Genomic DNA, 17,179 nt, shown 5'->3' with positions numbered 1-17,179 from the left:
TTTCATGATGTGCTCGATCACTTCATGAAATGGTCTAATTCATGAAATAGAATATCACGTGTATGCCACATCATGATGTACTTTGGCCAAATCAATGAACACAAAACGTTTAACGATATCGGCAACTAAATGCACGATTACTTCATGATATGGCCAAACGTTGGCAATCATATCGTAAAATTAGTAACATTATCCACCGGCAGTGGCGCTGGTGTCGATTATATTTAAAACTTGATTGATATTATAATCGATAAATCAATATAATTGTACAATTTCCCATATCGAATAGGTAAATAATTTTGAACCTAAGAAATTAATCGACATTCCATATTATTACATATAGCATGGACAGCGCCTACATTAACGATATGGCCAAACGTTGATTGAAATATCATTAAACGTGGACGTGTCAACTTAAGTTGGCTGTTTCATGAAATGGTCGAACACATCATGAAATGATCAATTCTGCGATCTGGCCACGACATAGATACCACAGGGTAGATCAGACAAGGTACGTTACTATCCGCTGACTAGTTCATCCATATCAGGCCCAAGTTCGACCAGCCATTGCTGCTGCGTATAGCATATATCTAATACAACTATTATGTATTATGACTGTTAAGTAAACTAGGTCACTCGTTAATTATTTCCACGGCGATGCTAGCCTAATTACCTATATATTTTATTGTTTGTGATATAGCGATAGGATGCTATTTTATTAACAACATAATTTATTAATTTCTATACGACTGTTCATATGATTATTGATTATACGAATTGTTTTAGCCAAAATTGCCATTTTTTAATACTGTTGAGAGTTTATTTTATGAAATGTTACTGAAATTTTAAGATAATACTAACGTGTTCCTTTTGTTGTTTTGTATATTTGAAATTTATGAATAATTTATTTTTTTAAATTAAGATATTTTGTATTTTTTTACTTTACAAAAATATATGTAATAACTACACTTCTCATCAAAAAAATCGAAACACCTTGCAAGTTTACGTTTTGTCAGGATTATCAGAAAAATGTGTACATTTAGGAATAAATGTTAAATGTCGTTTAATAGTGAGTAATATGAGCTTATCAAATCTTAATGTTAATGTTCTAAATTTAAATGAATTTTTCATAGGTTTCGTATTTTGTTAAATGAGTCATTTTTATTCCGTATGGAGTATAAAGGAAATTGATAAAACAACACACGTAAATGAAAAAAAAAGCTAAAAATCGTTTATTTAATAACTTGTATTCCCTCCCCGAGCTCTAATTACTGCTTCCATACGGTTCTTCATCGATCGGATGAGAGTCACGATCACATGCTGTGGTATATTGTCCCATTCCTCTTGGATTGCATCTTGCAGCTGGCTAAGTGTTTCTGGGGCAGGATCTCTTGCTCGAATTCGTCTCTTTAATTCATCCCACAGATGTTCAATGGGATTCATGTCCGGGCTTCTTGCTGGCCATTCCATAATAGAGATATCGACTTCGTTAAGATAATCTCGTACGACGCCCGCGGTGTGAGCCCTAGCATTGTCGTGCATGAATATGAAGCCGTTGCCAATAAAATGTGCATAGGGCATCACATGAGGCTCGAGACACTCTTCGACGTACCGATGACAGTTTAGTGCAGGCAGACGTGGCCCAGACACGAAAGCAAGCTCTGTCTTACCGTCGGCGCTGATTCCTCCCCAAACCGTCCACGAACCGCCACCATAGCTGACCTTTTCTTCAATGCAGCATTGTGCATAGCGTTCTCCGTCTCTTCTGTAGACCTTGTTCCTTCCGTCGTTACCATACAGCATAATTTTACACTCATCAGAAAAGAGAACTTTGCTCCACTGTAGGTATGACCAATTTAGGTGCTCACGTGCAAAGTTAAGGCGCGCTCTTCGATGGTCTGCAGTTAATTTCGGCCCATTTGCTGGCTTATGCGGTACCAGTCCACGATCCTTCAACCTTCTTCTAATTTTAGAGTCACTTACAGCCACCCTTCGTACAACACGAAGCCGCTGCTGCAGTTGAAAAGCGTTAAGGCGTCGATTTCTTAAAGAAGTTGTTACAATAAATCGATCATCTCGCTCAGAAGTGACCCGATTCCTGCCAGATCCTGAACGGCGCGTGAACAAACCAGTCTCCCGATAACGTTTATAGACTCTATGAACAGATGACAGGCTTAGATGCAGTCTTGCAGCCACAACACGCTGACTAAGGCCAGAATCCAGCAATGCCACAACTTGGGCGGCTTCTGTGGGCGAAGTATCCATACGTTTTAGAAAAAAAACCTTTTTTCAGACGTCCCAAAGTCACAGTATTGAAATAAAAAACAAAAAGTTTAAGGATAGGCGCCAATTTTTAGTTTTTAAACGCTAAATGTACTCCAACCCTAAACACACATTTGTCTCAAAACAGTGATTCATTTCGTTTATAAGATAAACAAATGAAATTCTAATTTTGAATTTAGAATTTTCGCTTATTACTGTAATGGCCAAACTGCCAGCTATACATTTATGTATTTTTTTTCATCGTATGAATTCTTTTTTGTGTTAAATTCGGACAGAAACAATGAAAACGGAAGTGTTTCGATTTTTTTGATGAGAAGTGTATAAAGTAGCAGCTACCTGAGTGAATCAGGAAGACACCATCGCTGGAGTGCAAGGCGCACCTTTTAAAGTCCGTCTTCTATTCCTCTATGTTAACCATCTGTCATGTTCTCCTTCTTCCATAGTGATATAAATGTATTGTAATATTTATGTATATCTATATATTACATGTCAATATTTTTATTTATATGCTCATGTATATAGTGGTGCTGATGCCAGCGGAAACCTCTTAATTCTATTTTAATTTAATACCTGTAATTTTGTTATCAGGCAGTAAAAGCGAAGGGACGTGTAATTACACTAAACTATGTGGGTAATTTTCGTTTGTTTTATTTATTTTTTTACTGCACTAACTCGCTACCACATATCTGTATAACATTTTCCTGTTTGTTACGGTTTACATCAAAAGTAAAACCCTCCAATTGTTTAAACTCTTGTACCTACCTTAAATAATATTCCTCTCGGGTCTAGATACCTACAACTTGTAAGGTTATTGTTCTGTGGAGTCGTATATACGTCACAGTCAGATTGTAATTACATTATGGCTAGCCCTATTCAAAAACTGACAGTTCAATCGGTTATCGGTTTCAGGCGCCGCACTTAGATTTGTTCGGAGGTACCGGGGAACTGTCAAATTCAATGGGCTTGCTGAAGTTCATGTGACGTCACGTATCGAGGATCGCCATACTTGGTTGCTTACGCGGTACGACAGAATCAAATCGCTGTTCGATTTGCTCCACTCTGAATCGACTGTCTAAGCCGGTAGGCCCCCTGAATCAGCTTCACCTTACCCGGTAGGCCCCCAGGCCCGTTTCGTATTGTGGCGGGTGAACAATTAGTCAGATTGACTACGGCTGAATGGAAGTGGAACCACTGCCCTATTTTTCCCTAAAAAAGTAGCATGGAAAATGCTGCACCGATAAGAGCGTGGCTCTTAAATTGATGGTGGCGGTGGTGTGAATGGAAGTCCCCAAGAATGTATTCGGAGCTTTAATGTAGGAATATACTTACATTCCAGTAAAACGGAGTAGTAGCTTGCATGCTACCTACAGTCACGTGAAACATTTGCGTGCGTTCCAAAATGTGAAATTAACAGTTAGACGTGAGAGATATTATGTGTGAACGGTGACCAAGGACTTTCATTTATTTCAATGTGGAACAGCTCTGGCCAAGAGAACGAGTTTTGAAGGTTGCTATGGTCACCCTACAATCCTAAATTAATACAATGCGGCTAATCGTGTGCCGCCATATTGTCGAACGTATATACAAGACTGCGACATTTATACAGTTAGCTTCCAGATAGTAATCATTGATTTGTTTGTCCCTGTTGTGTTCAGATTCTCAACGAATGGATAGATTTTACTTAATTTACGATTTGCAAGTATGTACATTTATTCATTTAAAAATATTTATTAGGTACCTATCTACTTGGTTAATTGTGTATCTACCTACAGTGTCTGCTTAAACCTACTATACTATTTTTGTAACTAGTTTCTAGATGGTGAAATAAAGAATTATACGTAGATGGGTCTGTGTTTATTCTTACATCCACAGAGTTAATTAAACGAGTGGGCGTTTAGAAGCATCTATTTCCAGGCTCTCTTAAAGAGAAAAATAAAGAGATTCTCTGAATAAAATCTGATTATTGAGTGAGTTACACAAAAAAGGCATACGGAAACCCTCAATATTTATGAAGTAGAATAGCTACTAAATTCATGTAAGGTAAACGCTCCTATTAACGCCACCCAAAAATCGACATCGTTTACCGCCACCTTTTTTAAATTGCGGATATTTCGAATTGTGTCTGAGATAGAAAATTAATTCAAATGTCAAAAGATACATGTATTAATTGACCATGAAACGAACATACCCCTGAGCGTGGGCAACAACAGTCTAATTTGTGATTGGTCTGTAAGTGTGCAGTGTCCGCGCAAGCAACGCGCTCCATACAAGCCACTACTGAAATGCATAAGCATACAACATTTTTTTCTTAAGGTTTTGTGTCCGATGAAACATATTTTTCTTCACTTTAGTAATTATAACTACTTGTTAATACGTTTAAGAACTGAGAAAGCATGTTATATTTGACATTTGTGTTAGTTTTAACTGATTAATTTGAGTTTTAAAATGTGGCGGTGATAGAAGCATACATTTGCAGTTTGGTTACTATTACCGCCACCTATGGCGGCGATCGATGTTTGTATGATATTTGTATTTTTTAGTTATTTAAGGTAACATGCCCAATCATTCATAATGTTATCATCTTATTTTATAGTATGGTTCATGAACTATATTAAAATCTATTAACGCCACACATTTGGTGGAATTCAAGTATCCTGTGCTGCATATAAGTTAATGTATTTTTTTAAGAAATGTATGAACAAGTAGTTGAAGTAATTATGAATTTCTAATTTAAATACTTTATATATTTATTAAAATATGCTTTGAAACTGGTTATTACATACGTAGCTCTCATTTTGAATATTTATTTGTTTTCTTAAGGCTAATTTTTATGTGGCGGAAATTGAAACACAGAAATTACATACATGTTTCTATTACCGCCATCATAGATTCCCTCTTATGATTTACGTATAGACAGGGTGATGCATTATTCTTCGGACTGACAGAGACGGACGGACAGACCGAAACGGACGGACAGATAGAGACAGACGGACGGACAGGGACAGACGGACGGACAGAGACAGAAGAACATACAGAGACAGAAGGACAGGCAGAGACAGACGGACGGACAGAGACAGAAGGACAGACAGAGACAGACGGATGGACAGACGGACGGACAGAGACAGACGGATAGACAGAGACAGACGGACCGGCAGAGACAGACGGATAGACAGAGACAGACGGATGGACAGACGGACGGACAGAGACAGACGGATGGACAGAGACAGACGTCAATTATGTATATAAATTTATGAAAACAAAAGATTTTTCTGTAGTTTATGTCATAATTCATTTAATAAAAAAAATAACAATAATAATAAAGTTTATTGAAAACTCCTCATACAGAATCATTTCGTCAACTCCCGAAATCCTGAGGGAGATTGAGAGTTTCTATAGACAGCTATATTCCACGAAAACATCAGGCGAAAGCATGGCTCGAGACCCTCGAGCGAAGCTTACCCGACACTACACTGAAGATATCCCGGACGTCAGCCTGTACGAGATTAGGATGGCCCTCAAACAGCTCAAAAACAGCAAAGCGGCAGGAGATGACGGAATCACAGCAGAACTTCTGAGAGCGGGCGGAACGCCAATACTCAAAGCCCTCCTGAGGCTCTTCAATTCCGTCATATTTCAGGGCAAAACGCCCGAGGGCATAGAGCGGAAGCGAGGTGATCCTGTTCTTTAAGAAAGGTGATAAAGCCCTACTGAAGAACTACAGACCTATCTCGCTTCTGAGCCATGTCTACAAGTTGTTTTCGAGGGTCATTACGAATCGTCTCGCTTGCAGGTTTGACGACTTCCAGCCTCCCGAACAAGCCGGTTTCCGAAAAGGCTTTAGCACCATAGACCACATCCATACGCTGCGGCAGGTTATACAGAAGACCGAAGAGTATAATCTGCCACTTTGCTTGGCGTTTGTGGACTATGAGAAAGGGAGACCTGAGCGGTGTTGCAGTCTCTTCAGAGATGCCAAGTGGACCATAGGTACATCGAAAAGCTAAGGGACCTCTACCAAAATGCCACTATGTCAGTTCGACTACAGAACCAGAGCTCTAATCCGATCCAACTGCAGCGAGGAGTGAGACAGGGAGATGTCATCTCTCCGAAACTGTTCACTGCTGCATTGGAGGATATTTTTAAGCTTCTGGACTGGAAAGGATTTGGCATCAACATCAACGGTGAGTACCTGACGCACCTTCGATTTGCCGATGATATAGTCCTAATGGCTGAGACTCTGGAAGACCTGAACACCATGCTCGAGCATCTCAGTAACGCATCCCAACGAGTGGGTCTTAGCATGAACATGGCAAAGACAAAAATTATGTCCAACGACCATGTCGCACCCACTCCAGTTCAGGTTAGGAACGTTACACTCGAAGTTGTAGACCAGTACATTTACCTAGGACAAATACTCCAGTTAGGTAAGTCCAACTTCGAGAAAGAGATCTCTCGTCGGATCCAACTCGGATGGGCAGCGTTCGGGAAGCTGCGGAATATCTTCTCGTCCAAAATACCAGTGTCTCAAGACGAAAGTCTTTGACCAGCGCGTGTTGCCAGTGATGAACTACGGCAGTGAGACGTGGCCGCTTACTATGGGTCTCGTGAGGAGGCTCGGTGTCGCTCAGCGGGCAATGGAGAGAGCTATGCTCGGTATTTCCCTGCTTGATCGAATCAGAAATGAGGAGATCCGCAAGAGAACTAAAGTCACCGACATAGCTCGGAGAATTGCAAAACTGAAGTGGCAGTGGGCAGGACACATAGCGAGGAGAACCGATGGCCGCTGGGGCGGAAAGGTTCTGGAGTGGCGACCACGTGTCGGACGACGCTCAGTGGGTAGGCCTGCTACAAGGTGGACCGACGATCTGGTGAAGGTGGCGGGAAGCCGCTGGATGCGGGCAGCGCAGGACCGATCGTTGTGGAGATCCTTGGGGGAGGCCTTTGCCCAGCAGTGGGCGTCATACGGCTGTTGATGATGATGATTATTGAAAACAGTTCGTTTACAGTTTTTGTTGGAACGCTGTCTTTTAAACTAGGTGAACCTGTATTTTGAGAGACAGTGCCTTCCCAATTTATGTATCTATTAACTACATTAACCGTGGTAAAAATACGGTATTAAAACAACCTTTTTTTAAATAAAGTATTTTATTGTATCTGAATAGTTGGTTAGATATCTCGTTGGCGGTATTCGATGCAGCAAAGGCGGTAATAGAAAAAACCGCAATTCATGTGGCGGTAATAGAGGAAAGTGAGTTTTCGGACATAAAATTATTTTTTATCCAAAATATTCACTCAAAATTAAAAATTCTTGATGTATTTAGCAGAAGACAGTCATAACAATACAAATAAAATAAATAAGCTGCACTAGCAAATACAGAAGTACTTAATTTCTGAGAGGTAATCAGAGCATAGCTTAACCTGGCGGTAATAGGAGCGTTTACCTTATTTAATTAAGATCGTAAGATTTTTTCCTAACTACGCCACCTTACCTACGTTCACGTTGGTATAACAGAAAGCACCCAAGCCTCAGTGTGGATAATACATAGTTTATCTTGCGATTGATGTACCTCTGACTACCCCCATTTCGGATACAGTCGCACCATTGTACAATGTTACCAATCTAACTGTATACAGGGTGTTAGTGACATCGTAACGAAATCTTTGAGGGGTGATTGAGGCTATGATTCTGAGATGATATCAAGTGGAATTTTCTGTCGCAAAAGTATGGAATTGAAAATAATTAAAAAAACACAAAAAATTTCATGAATATTCAGACTGAAAATTCCACTTGATATCAACTCAGAATCATGGTCTGAACCATCCCCCTCAGTATTCGTTACGGTGTCACTAACACCCATACCTACTTGTATGGCTACCGTATGTACTTGTGCGGGGTGTAAGTGACATCGTAACGAATACTGAGGGGGATGATTTAGCTGATTATTCTGAGTTAATATCAAGTGGAATTTTCCATCATAAAAGTATAGAATAGAAAATAATTTAAAAAAAACTAAAAAAAATCATGAATTTTGCGACGAAAAATTTCACTTGATATTAACTCAGAATCATGGTCTGAATCATCCCCCTGAGTATTCGTTACGATGTCACTAACACCCTGTATACTGCTATTTAATGAAAAGGGTTTAATATCGATTATATTATTTATCATACTAAGTGTTTTAAATAAACAAGTGGAAACGTAGCAATGAACGAGCAAATTAAAATGTATAGGTAATATCCAACCAACTTTTTCGTGAGGAAATAGTCGACCACGCCGGCGGGGTCGGTATTGGGTTTCTGAGTAACTAATAGTAGGCTTTACATGTTTAACTTACTAGTTTTCCGCCCATAGGTTAGTTTGCATGAACTTTATTGTTGTGTGCTGGGCGCACAACGCCGCCTCGAAACCCGATTCAAAGGCCTCCTATTCACGTCATTCAAATATGAAGTTGTAAAAGAACCTAACCTCTCGGCCGTAACGATGAGCCTACAAGACGTCACATCATTGCTGGAGGTACCTTACCTACCTAAGTTAGTTTACAAGTCGATATCACGTTTACTATTCTTCTTTCGTGTGGCTTGTAAGGTCGATCCTACGGTCGATCGATAACCGACCTCATCAACATGGTGTCAGACTTAACGTAGGTACCTTCTGGAACACGGAAGTCAGAGGTACATCCATTGTAAGATAAACTATGTATCCATACTTAGGTTTGGGTGCTTTATGTTAGGCCAACGAGAACGTAGGTAAGGTGGCGTAGTTAGGAAAAAATCTTACGATCTTAATTAAATACATGAATTTAGTACCTAGGTATTCTACTTGCTGCAATTGCACATCACGGACTACATAACTATCGCAGGGTTTGGAGTGCTCCGTGGTTTTGTGGGGTTATTATTGTACCAATACTTTTTGTATTCTTAGAAAAATAAACTTTTTACTTATTTACTTATACTTTTTCGGAAAATCTGACGATTTCAGCCTGCAAATATCCTAACCTAACCAAACTACTTCAGAAACCCTAGGTGATATTTTTTCCGGGAATCGATCCCTATTTCTAAATTCGATGGGACCCTTTATATTGGAAAAAACTTTCATGCTTCAAATAATTAATTTAAATTTTTCACAAATAAATCTGCGTGCTTTGATTCGCAATGGAATATCCTGGTATAAAAAAGGAGTAAAGAAACGAGGGTAGTACATTTAGAATGTACCTACTTACATATAATGAATGAAATATCCCATGGCGCATTAGTATAGATGATTAGCCTATATAATATTCTAACCAAACTAGGGATCACAAACTGATTTTTGTGATATGTTTTCCCGCCGGGATTCGAACCCGGGACCTCCGGATCGCCCAGCAATCAAGCACTGGACCACAGAGGCCGCGTGTGCTGTGTAGTATGTAGGTAATACATCCCCAATTATTTTGTGAACAAGAGTTACTTTCCAGTGAAGTTAGTGTAGTCAAAACAAAGTATTCGAATCTCAGGACAATATCTTGTGTTTCCTTTACTGACAACTCAAGATCCGATTGCAGTTTGCTATTGCCATTCCCGGTTAAACGTCAATGCAAAAGTCATCATCATCAATTTAAGAGCCACGCTCTTGTCGGTGTAGCATTTTCCATTCCAGTCTATCAAAGGCCAATTCCTTGACTTCCCTATAAGACACGACGTTAACCTTTTCTTTAATCTGTTCCATGTAAGCTCTTCTTGGTCTTCCCCTTCCTCTCTTTCCTTCTAGCTTTCCTTCTATGATGTTTTTAATGAATTCGTCGTGTCTTATTAGGTGTCCAATCATCTAAATCAATGCAAAAGTAACTCTGTCTAATTGTCACGCGTCATCCGCTCGACGGATTTTGATTAAAATTGGCACTATTTTTAAGTATATTATGATCATATATGTATGTGGGCCAGATTTGTACGTAAGTAGATAAAGTAGGTATATTACTTTTGCTAAGTTACGTAGTGTATATTTGCCACTAATAGCATTCACTACTTGGCCGGACTCTCACTCGGTACATAATTTAAAACAACAGGCCTGAGAGTGCCCAGGTGGGCGCGAACGTCAGCTGAGGGCGTCGTGTAAGAGGATTGTTTGAGAGAATTGGCCCCGCTGAAGGAGGGAAATCAACCATGCCTGTAGGGTCGGTATCGGGATCCTGAAGTGTTCAGTACAGTCGCAAGCTTCTTTGCTTAGAGAGTATCTAGTAGGTACCCACAGCGCGTCAAGTTATAGTGTATTCGGGTACTTAAGTATTTAATATAGAATACGCTTTACTTAATAACTACTCATATTACTTACTTATAAAAAATATCTTTAAGTAGGTTAAGAAGCTACTTATAATATTTTCTGTAGAAGGTAACAAAGTCATCACAAATACAATAGATATAGAACTAACTTTTGCGTAATACCTATGGCAGGCCTCGATTTGCAAGAGGGAAACTAAATCCCATACACGCTACGAATAGATGAAGAGAGCATCAGAAAGACAACTTGCAGCCGCACTTATTACTGACGGCTTTTCATAGGGTTTTTTGTTGTTATATTCGAATTTGAAAGTCGATTCTAAGGGCAGCAAGTACCTGCTCTAGAACAAAATTCTTCTGAAAAGCAAATACTTAAAAGCAAAATGTTAGATGTTTACTCGTAAGTATTTTAGTCTTCTTATTGACAGGAAAACATTTTAACTTCGTTGAAAATCACTGTAATGCGCTTTAGAAAAATATATTTCTTGAGGCGGTAGGTACTTAGTTTCCAGCGAAAAGCTTTCTCGTCGTAGCTGCGTTATTTTCATTTCTTAGAAATTCACTTGAAGGAGTTCTTCGTACTCTGTAAGGTAAGCTGCAGAAAACTTGCGCTAAGTAAATAAAATTCTATTTTTCTCTCCTGTTTACAAGGTAATACTTAAAATAAGTATGCGACTAAATACTTACATGCTATCTGCGGCAAATCTACCTAAAATAAGTCACGTCAAAAAACTTAAATACGTACCTTAGGTCCATAAAGACTTATTTACTTAGGTTCTAAAACTTATGAGGTTAAAAAGGCCATATTTGTAGACATTGCGCACTTACCCACTGCTCTAAGCGCAAATGTCAAGTTGCAATATTGCTTTTTAGGCCCCCTGAGCTTTCTGTTAGACAAACGTCATTGGTGGTGAGCCGTATCGCCGTCTATAATGGTCGAGCTGAAGTGAAGCGTGGGTACCTGCTTAATAGTTCATCTTTTACGTATAGTCATGAGCTTAAGTTATTTTTACTATATCTTATTTCTTAGCGTTTGAATATTGTACGATATTCGCAATAAAGACGCTCTTTCTAAAAGTATATGAACACGACATTATACACTTTAAACCTACCTAGTAAATAAAATAGAAATGGTTATTCATGCTACATCGAATCGTGAGCTAAGGTATTCGATTTTCGGAATTCAGCACGGGAATAGATTCGCTCAACGGTTCGGATTCAACTATTCGAAGGCATTTGGCGCGGAGTTCGATACGATTTTCGATCATGTCTATAATATGTAAGTATTGTACATGGTTCGGATTTTCGAATGCCGTTTTCTTACCTTACGAGGCATTGACGAGGCCTAAGATGGAGCGAGCTCGTCCAGAAGGTGCCTGTTCACTCTGGCCTCCCTTTATGAAAGCAAGATGATCCGTGCTCCAGAGACCACGTTGTATAGTCGGTCGTGGATACTATTTTACAGATGTAAGTCATAGTCGGAAAATGAGCCATTTCACAAGGCTCTAGATATACTTGCCTAAACTTCACACGATAGAAAAAGATTACCTATAAGTACTATTAAGTGCCTACTCAATTTTAATAACTACGTTTTGTAATATTCGCACAGATGCTCATTACAAGGGATAGCTCAAGTTTATCAGCACCTTTAATTAATTAAAAAAAAAAATTCCGTCCAAGTCACGTCAAGAAAATAAATAGTTTGAGTATGCACTTAAGTAGTTAATAACTTCTTTTTACTCCTAAACGTGGCCATCGAGAAATGAAAGCTTATTTCCTCATCGAATTCCAAATTCGGACAAATGTCATTTTCATTACACAGACAAAAGAAATCCGACTAACTTGCTGGACTTACGGGTCGTCTTTGTGCGACAGAATAATATCGGATTTACTTTGTGGTTTCCTTGTAAATCACGCCCCAGTTATGAGTGAGCAGCTGAAGACTGTTTCCGCTATGAACAAGCTGTACATAGGGAATCTACCTATAGAAGCCGACGAAGCAGCCGTAAGGCAACTCTTCGCGGAGCACAATTTGACTGTCGCCGATATCTCGGTGAAGAGAGGAGGTTATGCATTCGTAGATTTCCCAGATCAGTCTGCAGCTGACCGAGCTATTGACAAACTCCACGGTAAGTGCCTCTAACTCCTACTGTAAGTAGGCACTCTTAAAATAAGTATATAGTATTCATATTCATTTAATAGTAGTATCACTATGGTTTAGATACTCGACATTTTGTCGTACTTATTGAATTATTGTTCTAATGATGATGTCACCTAATAAGATAAAAAAGAATCAAACCTATGCATCTCTCTACTTTCGCATCGTTCATGTTTTGAACACAAATTATAATATTCAATAACAATAATTATCCAAAACCGAATGATTACTATGTTAAAATAAAACACGAAACTGAATAAAACATGTTAACTGTGATGTTTTCTTTCAGGTTACTCGTATTGTGGACTCCCGTTGATAGTCGAACCTTCAGTTGCGAATAAAAAAATGTAAGCATAACATTGTCTTCATTCATTTGACCGATATCCGTGCCAAAGAATAGTCTGGAAACGTAAATCTCGAATATTGTTCGAACAGGTCATTTGTCGTTAGCATAACCTACAGAAATATCTAGAAGCCGGTATCTCGAATGTTTCAGCCGTTTGAGTAGACTTCCAAAGAAGGACTAGCTGTTTACCTACCTGATGTTGCTTTAACGATCCATTGTCAACATTGAAACAATGGTTTCGAATATAAGCCGAATAGAGTTGCTAGAATTTTTCGATATTGAGTCTAGGACTCGCCTGCTACGTAAGATTAAATTGATAATGAATGGTAATGGTTTCAGCGTAAATGTCCCGAACCTGCAGAGCGCGAGCACCACGCAGCTGAAGGACTCAGGCAGCGACTCCCCACCGGGAGTGTGGAGGTCAGTAGTTGCACTGTACACCTATATCATATTTCAAGGCTGCTTCGATGTGTACAAACATGACGTGCATGTCACGTGTTTGCAAATGAAACTTATATCAATAATTTCTCGTAGGTAGCTACTTTTAACATCTTTCATGAGGTTTTCTAATAGTGAGTAGGTGTTACGGACTCGTTGGTTACATTTGTCGCGTGACTTACAAACTTTCAAATGTAAATAATAATTATGAGTAATGGTTATAAAAGCGGCTAACTTTGTGTTCATGTGTCGGCGCTCGGTGGAGAGGGTGGATGCCAGTCACATACTTATCTGGATGCGTGATCTCAATTTTAGCGTGGAGGTATTGAGGAGAGCTCTATACGGTAGAGGAGCGGCGTGTGCTCATAAAGGAGCAAATGTCGGTGTTTAAATAACGAGGGGTTCACGATTTGTATTCGTCTAGAATTTCTTTGAACATTATTTTATTATGCAAGATAACATTGACTTATTTTTTTATAAACACTATTTTGGGCGATTCAAAACCTTCCAATTAAATCATATTTATTCATTAAAATAGTAGGTAAGTATACTTAAATAGTTAGTTTTTGTGAAACTAAGTAGGTACCTATCAGATTAAATATCAGTAAGTAACTAGATATCTCTCTGAATTGAAAGACCGAAACAACAATTTTCCCTAAAATTCCGCGAATATGTCAATGTTTTACATGTCCAGTAAATAATAAAGAGCTCTTGTAGTGTGGTCTTCAAGCAACGGCTCGTTTGAAGCTTTTAAAACTGGTTTAGGGCGGGGTGTTGGTATAACAGGAATGGGATCTAGAAGTGGGATGGGGCGCATTCGGCGCGGGTTGGGCGGGGGAGTGGGATGAGTACGGGATGCCGGCGGGCACGTGGCGATGGCCGGGCGCCGGGTGCCGGCGTGCGATGGCGGAGTGGCCACCCGGCCACGTGCTGCGCGATCGATTGGTGCTCCGCGCAGGCGCACCTCACGGCCCGGCACCCGGCTCCCGGCCGCCCAGCTCTGACACGTGATCACTGAGTCCTGACAACTGTCTAACTGCATCTTACTATAACATTTATCACAAAATATAAAGTATAGGTAGGTAGGTACCTAACCAATTTAAAAGATAAGTACCTACTAATAGTAATCTACCAACTTAACTACTTGTGTACTTATAACATAAATGTACTTATCGTTAGCTGAATAATATAATATCGTAAAAGGGCACAGGAAAAGACGTTTGCTTTGTTAGGTATAACAGTGGCTGTTATAACGTTAGTCATAATTGGATCATAATATTGGATGGCGTTTGTTTTGTGGAGCTGCAAGGATGTAGAAGGGTAGCGGCCGCCCACGTGCCACCGTGCTGGAGCGGCGGCGGCGCGCGGTGCGCAGGGCCGCGAGGCTTCGCTGTTGCCGTGGTTACGAGCCCAGCCACGGGCCACGACGCAACGGGTGGCCGGCATTGACGTTTCTCAACTTATTATTTATTAACGACGCGACGCTTTTTGTTTGGCTTATAGAAATAGGTACATGTAGACATTAGATTCCTTGAAGAAGTTCCTTTCGACTCGATAAGTTACTCTGCCATAGAGGCGGTCAATAAGCTCGCGACAGCTACACTTCATGTCCCGATCTCGCCGACGTGGTCAAAGTTTGGTCTCGGGATCGTATATTAACGTCTTCCGCAACTACCTGGAGATTTGGGTGGTGCGGAGCAGAATCTAAAAAACCTTTTGAAGCTAATTTGAACCATTTGGCAATGATTGGGAGACCTGGCTTAGGTCAATTTGCATTGCGAAGGAACCACGGGGTACCAGTGGCTTTTTGCATGAAACGATTTTATTCACATATGAGCAATGGAATTGAGAGGGACTCGCATGAGCAAAAACCACACCTGCATAGGTCGTGATCGGACGGATGCAGGTCGTGTAGATAGATATTCACCTTATTCAGTAAAGGATAATTTACTACGCTTGTGAAGAAAGTGAAGATGGCCCATTTACGTCTATCTAATTTGATTTGCTCGTCACAAAGGATCGGTTTGCCAATCTTGATGACTGAGAATAGCCTTTTGAGAACTACACCGCTGCACTTTTCTCGGGGATCACCTCGATTCTCCATTTGCGAAACCACTTGCCCAAGGCATGCGCGTTAATGAATTCCGGTCATCATATCTCGACCCTGCCACGAATAATAAATGGTTGTGTCATCCACGAAAAAACTAGTTCGGTATTGGAATTGATGAGGACGGAGGCTTGTGGGACTCCGGCATGTAACGGATGCGGTGATGAGAGCGTCCCTTCCACGCGGAAAATCTCGTATGACGTGTACGAGACGGTCTGGCAGTCCCAGAGAGCAAAGCTTGTAGATCAAGCCACATCTTTCGCTACATCGAAGTTCTCTAGTGACACCTCATTTGTTCAATTCTGATAAGTGGTTTAGGAGTTAGGAGGGAACAAATGTGTATACACACATACATACATAGCGCATAACCCTCCTATAGCTTCGTCGCAGTCGGGTAAACAATATGACGAAATGTTTACAACCACTGTCACCAAAGATATGCCGGTCTTGCCTTATTTATAAAAATAAAAACCTAGTTATCTGTGTAATGAAAGCCTTATTCACAAATCGGTAAAGTACGTATCAGAATGGCATTGTTGGTTCACCGCCTAAAATTATTTTCACCCTAGACGTATGAAAATAGCTTACCTACGATTTGTGACTAATCATGGGTTTTTTCTTTTTGTGGACGGACTAGCATCGCAATGCACTTACCAAGTTTAAAAAAAAACGGTTGTATATTAAAAGATTATGGTGCTTTTTCTCATATTTAGACTTACAAACATAGCTTAGTATATTATATATCATACCCGAACATGTGACTTGGTCTACAAATAATATCTTCTTCAATAAATCCAGTCAGTCAAACTCGTATTTTAGGACAGTATGCCGGTCTTCCCCACATTGACCAGTTGGCACACACAGATACCTTAGCTAATAACTGAAGACACTCGCAAATCTTTTACCTGTTTTGGCGAATTTAAAACTGTGATTAATTTCACAGCTACCTCGGTAGCAGTCTAATATTTGTATACGGGGCCTATTAAGCGTATGCACACAGGCAGGGAAGCGGGAATTCGTACGAACGCCGACATATTTTGTGCGTGAAGGTGAACGCTTGCATAAAAACGCCCGGAACGCTTTCGATACTTTCTGTAGTGCCGGTCTTATAAGCAGATGCAGAGTATGTAGGAAATAAACGTTATCAAGAGCCCCTTACTCTAGATATAAAACTAAATAACACTGGAGTTTAAAATATATATTTATTTTGGGCCTTGTAGCATTTGCCACCCCAGCTATGCATTTTCTGCGTTTGCTTATGCATTTCGGATCATTCTTTTTAAGCATTGTGGCTCTCCCTCCTAAAAGAATGTTAAGCTTTTTTGCTTGTTTACATTGTTTGGCAAAAGCATTGTAGCGGCTGAATGCACATTCCTGGGCAACAGGTACAACTCTGATCTATTTTTGAAAACGAAATGGAATTTCTGCCCTAAAATGAGAGTTACCCACATTGGATTCCTTGTGTTCATGATGTAAAATGGTCCCGGGGTAATGTATCATAAAATACTTAAAATACGACTATAATCTGTATTTCACCTTCATTAGAAACGTGGAATCTTTAAACCTCTTAATATATCACTATAGTGATAGGATT

Source organism: Pectinophora gossypiella, chromosome Z, assembly GCF_024362695.1.
Source record: "Pectinophora gossypiella chromosome Z, ilPecGoss1.1, whole genome shotgun sequence".
Taxonomy (NCBI): Eukaryota; Metazoa; Arthropoda; class Insecta; order Lepidoptera; family Gelechiidae; genus Pectinophora; species Pectinophora gossypiella.
Note: the sequence above shows the minus strand (reverse complement) of the source record.